Consider the following 5,452-nt stretch of genomic DNA (forward strand, 5'->3'; position numbering starts at 1 on the left):
GATCAACTTGTTGGGATATCATTGGAAGATCAAGAGTAATGTTTATGCTGCTATAGGAAAACTATGTGTTAGGCTATAGGCCATAACAGCACACTCAAATATTTCTTATGGGTATTTGAGGGCTCACATCAGTAGCTTAATCTAACAAGGTGTTGTGTATAATGTTGTTGAGATCTAAGGCTAATTTTGATGACTATATGACGTTGCCTAGAGAAAATGGACTAATTGCTAGATGCGGGGTAATAAAAACCACTGGTATTTCACATCTCATGTTTATGGATGACTTGTTGTTTTCTAGAAAAATAAGTTAAGCAAACTACAAGCATTCTGTAACATACTTTCCAGATTTGTGGTGGCATCTAGAATTATTATGAAGAAAGATAACTCTGTTCTCTGATTACTAGTATCTTGCCTCCAAGTCACTAGCACATTTACTAACACTGATACAAGTAACTCATTCAGAAATTGGGAATATGAAAACATACCAGGAATTGGGAATCTGCAAACAAATAAAATCCAGTACGTTAGGAAGCCTGTGGAATGCGTTCCTCTCCAAGCATAAATTGTGCTTAAACCTTGCTTGACAGGTGTTCACTGAATCATGAATCTATGCTCCTCTCCAGCTTAAATCGTTGTCAAACCTTGCTTTGGGCAGCCTTTAGGCATAGCCCAATAAAATTACAGATCCAATACATGACCCATATTGACATCTAGTGGCTCTCAATTGAAACTACCAAATGAAATGGTATCAAAGGGTAATTGTGAAATAATAATTAATAAAAACTTGGATCATATGTACAATTAGAAAAAAACAACTCAAAAAGAAACTGTTGTTTTTTAAATGAGAGCAATTTAGAAACAGACAAATGTAATGGTATGAAAAGGTAATTTTGACATAATAAGTAATAAGAACTTGCATCATATGCACAATTAAAAAAAACAAGCCAAAAATAAATTGTTGTTTTTGAAATGCGAGTTTCTCAAATGGAATTTAAGTTTTAACATGAAAGGAAATTCACAAATTCAACATTCTTAAAATTTTAATTTCAAAAAAAATGAAATTTAAAAAATTGTTGAAAATTTAACAGCCCTTCTTACAAAATTTTAAGATATTATTCCAATTTTTTTTGAATGACAAAAATCATATTTTAAATTTGTGGGCAAAAATTTCTCCTTACTTCTCTAACATGCCAGCCCTTTGAAGGGCTCTGACGTGTTCAATTTTGAACGCTGAACATGACCAATTAAATTTCTAACTTAAAACTGAATCCAAAAATAGTTTCACTTCTCCATGACAATCCCTTTAACAGAAAGGCCTTTCATTTCTTTGCCAACTTGAGCACCTTACCGGGACACCATGAGATGAGCATTGTCAAAATTCTCTAGGATCAACAAAAAGCTTAACACCGGGGATTGACTTGCTCCAATCATATTCCTCTTCTTGTTTTGCACTTGAAGGAGGAGTCAGCTTCTTGATGCACCACAGGTCCTCTGGACAAGAGAAACGATTCCAGTGGGGGATGTAGTGCTTCAACGGGTCACAACCACCAATTTCGGTAGCTATAAGACGGCACCCTTTCTCCTTTGCCATATTATGAGCAAAGCGGCAGAGATGATTCATTAACTCTCCACCCTTTGGTCCCTCAGCGTGCACTCCATACAGAAAAGCCACACCGAAGGAATGGAACACGTCCGGTACCGACGGGATGTTGAGCCACGGCAGCGCAGTGTCCAACAACCTACTCGTGGTGGCGTATACACGCGTCGCCATGCGCACGCCCTTGACAGTTATCTTGAACACCTCTGACGTGTTCCACAAGCTGACAACCGCCCAAGAAGTGGTACCACCGGCACGAGCACCAGAGGAGCCGTGTCGTTGCCATTGTTCAGCCCGAGGGACAGCCACCCAAGTTCCCAGGCTCAACCTGTTGCCCAGCACGGCGTCCATGTCTTTGGGGAAGAATTCTGCCGTCCCCATGCACTGCCGATACAAACTCTCCGCTTCCACAACGTTAAGCTTCAGTATGTTTGCTCCAATGGAGATACGTTTCGAGTGGCAGTGGACGGGGTGGACTAAGACGGCGGGTGTTCTAAATTTGGCGAAGCCGCATTTCTCTACGAAAAGCTTGATGCACGGTTCGTTGTCATTTTCCGTGGCCATGTACACATAAGCAGCACCATTTCTTCTAGACCATTCTTCCACAGCTTGGACTAACTTTAGCGCAATCCCCATACGCCTGTTAAATCATCGAAGAAAATATCAATTAACAGTTACTATTTATCATAATAATTAAACTATTTAATATAGTGGTACCTGTAAGAAAATATCAATTAACAGTTACTATTTATCATAATAATTAAACTATTTAATATAGTGGTACCTGTGGGTTGGCGATACTCGGAGACCAAGAATGTAACCTACGTTGGCGAACAACGGTATATGCTCTTCCCCAGGCCGTATTTGCTTATTTCCGCACACGACTGCCTTTACGGAGCTTCTGATGAGCCCCACCATCTCTCTCTCCACCCCGTACTCTGCAATCTGCATTAAAGAAAATGAATTTTTGAATGGATTTATTCTCAATCCAGACATCAAAATTTATGATTTAAACTGTCAAAAGTTTTTGAGCGATACTTACGAACAACAAATATTCAGTATACTATAGGGGATTTATTCTCAATCCGGCCATCAAAATTTATGATTTGAACGGTCAAAAGTTGTTGAGGGATACTTACGAACAACAAATTGTCAGTATGTTATAGGCAACGAATATTTCCTATACTATAGGGGATTTATTCTCAATCCAGCCATCAAAATTTATGATTTGAACGGTCAAAAGTTGTTGAGTGATAGTTACGAACAACAAATTTTCAGTATGTTATAGGCAACAGATATTCAGTATACTATAGGGGATTTATTCTCAATCCAGCGATCAAAATTTATGATTTGAACGGTCAAAAGTTGTTGAGTGATACTTACGAACAACAAATTTTCAGTATGTTATAGCCAACAAATATTTAGTATACTATAGGGCATTACATGAACTGTGGTATGTTGTAAGGTATTAAATTAATGGCTGCGGTATATGTATACTATTGGATTTTGGTAACATTAAATAAATGACGCTGGTATATATACACATTTTAGCAATATTAAATAAAGGATGACCATATATACCCACCCAATGACGGCTGTATATACTTATTTTTCGATTTTGGCAATATTAAATAAAAGATAATGATATCCACCATTTTATTTTGACAACATTAAATAAACTATAAACAGTAGACATATACAATTTTCATAGAAATAGCTGTATATACCCACAAGATGGGCATATACAGTTCCTACCGTGATGGGCATATACAGCTCCCGTTCATTTAATAGCTATAACAAACTACTTAACTTATTTTCAGCCCTTAACGTCCAAACATAAAATGAAACGTACCAGCATCGTATAGGCAGTACTGTTGCGAATCCTACAGACGGGATCACCTAAGTCGTCTATGTAGAGGGCGACGCTGCCACTCGGCCCAATTTCACATCGTCTCTCCAACTCTTCTACTTTTTGGATATCTTTCTGTGGATCAAATTCTCTGATATCAATTAACTTCTGGGATTCTTCTAAATTTCTATGAGTCAAATCATACACAGCCATTACTCACTGATTGGACAATTGTGTGCTAAATCGGATGAATAAAGGCAAGTTGCAGATTCCTTTCTGAAAAGCAGAAGTGCTCTGTATATTGAATTGCTTCTGGTCTCAGAAGACCTGTGTAGATTGCATAAAATGTACACATACAGCGTACGTTAAAGTCTACAATCTTATCGCAGAAAAGTATATAGAAGAAACGTATACACGCACATATAAGAGCGTACGTTAAACTCTACAATCTTATCACAGACACATAGAAAAGGAATGATTTTTGACAAGCTTCACGCTTCCAACGTTGGGTCAGATGTGTGTAAAATCCTGGTTTGAAAAATGATTGCTGACGAGGAGTATAACGTTATTTTCCGCGGTTTTTTTTTTCTCACTGTTCTTTGAAATCAACAACTAGGAATTAATTTAGAATATGCTGAGATTGTTAACAATCATGCCGTTGGCGATGGTGCCAGGTACAGCGTAGGGGCATCTTCTTGACGTGCTGCTGGACATGATTGGCAACAGCAAATAACGTCACTGGGGTTGAAAGCAAATTTATTTTTTGTGCACGTCATTTTCATGATGTCGAAAACTTAATTTCAAAGAAGGAAAGCCGGACCGGGTAGTGACCAAAATTGTTTATTTAACTTTATGGCCTCTAGAGCTGGGATAGGGACCTATGACCTAGAAACCAAATCAAAATTTTATATTATAGTTTTAATTTGATATAGTCTAGTGGGGTGGGGGAGATTTGACGTTTGGATTTGGATTTTCTATTTAACGATTTCATAAAGCTGGTAGGCTGGTAAGGGGACAAATGGGGAACAAGGTGAAGTCAATGAACCAGAGTCTTTGTCGCAAGTGCTCGTATTATCGTCTCTTATTTATCGGAAAGGAACGATTCTTAGGGCTAACCAATGGAAAAATATTTAATGAAAAAACCACATCTATTACGATTCTCACTATGACATTAAAAAACACTTAGGAGTTTTAGTCAACTTTTTCCTTTATGAACCGGTCCTTGTCCCTCTCATGATTTGTTTATCAACGTCTCTATCCTTTGTCTCACTCTCATGATTTATATATCGTCTCTTTAAAATTGAAAGCATAAGACGTAGATGAGACAATTGGAATCTAGGTTGCCCACTCGAGAGAAAAGGAACGTTTGTGTGCGTAATCATTTGATATTGCCAAAATATATACCAAACACATCCCTAAGTGGGGCATACCATTTACTTTGTCCAAAGCGAAAAAGGTGGTCCTTGGGTCCCTCAATTTTCCAAAGGATGATGCTTGGCATTGAGCTGATCCAAATATTTCAATATTATTTTTTAATATTAAATAGCAGATGTTAAGTTTCTCATTTGTTTTCAATGCCTCTTCGAAAATAAATAAATCAACCCTTATAAAGCTCCCATGGCAAATAATAATTTATGTTTGATTAGGCTTTACCATTGAACCTTTTACTTTCATGATCTTCCATTTTTATGAGTAGATTTCACTAAAAATGATGACAATCCTCATAATGGTTGTTATATTGAACACGTGTTTGTTAGGAAGAAAGCTTGTACCACCATCTTTAATTTGGGAGCATAAAAGGATAGTTATCTCTTTTTAAACCTAATAAGTGCATTAATGTTCTTATTTTATGCACCTTAATCCAATAAACTCCCTCTCCTTCAAACAAATGTCAAACGCTAAAAATTAAAATACTTTTAAAACAAATAACTGCAAATTTTCTTTATAAGTTAAGGAACCATGATTCAAATTAAATAAAAAAACTATAATATTTTAATTCTTTATAT

At 36.8% G+C, this 5,452-nt stretch overlaps 1 pseudogene; it reads right to left on the reverse strand.

The window, feature by feature from the left end:
- Positions 1–1,244: 1,244 nt before the first annotated feature.
- On the reverse strand, positions 1,245–3,659 carry LOC149163042 (putative N-acetyltransferase HLS1 pseudogene; annotated as a pseudogene).
- Between the last annotated feature and the right edge of the window lie 1,793 nt (positions 3,660–5,452).

This window comes from Pinus tabuliformis, chromosome 5_2, assembly GCF_031772625.1.
Source record: "Pinus tabuliformis cultivar Carrire ecotype Pingquan chromosome 5_2, CPIR1, whole genome shotgun sequence".
NCBI lineage: Eukaryota > Viridiplantae > Streptophyta > Pinopsida > Pinales > Pinaceae > Pinus > Pinus tabuliformis.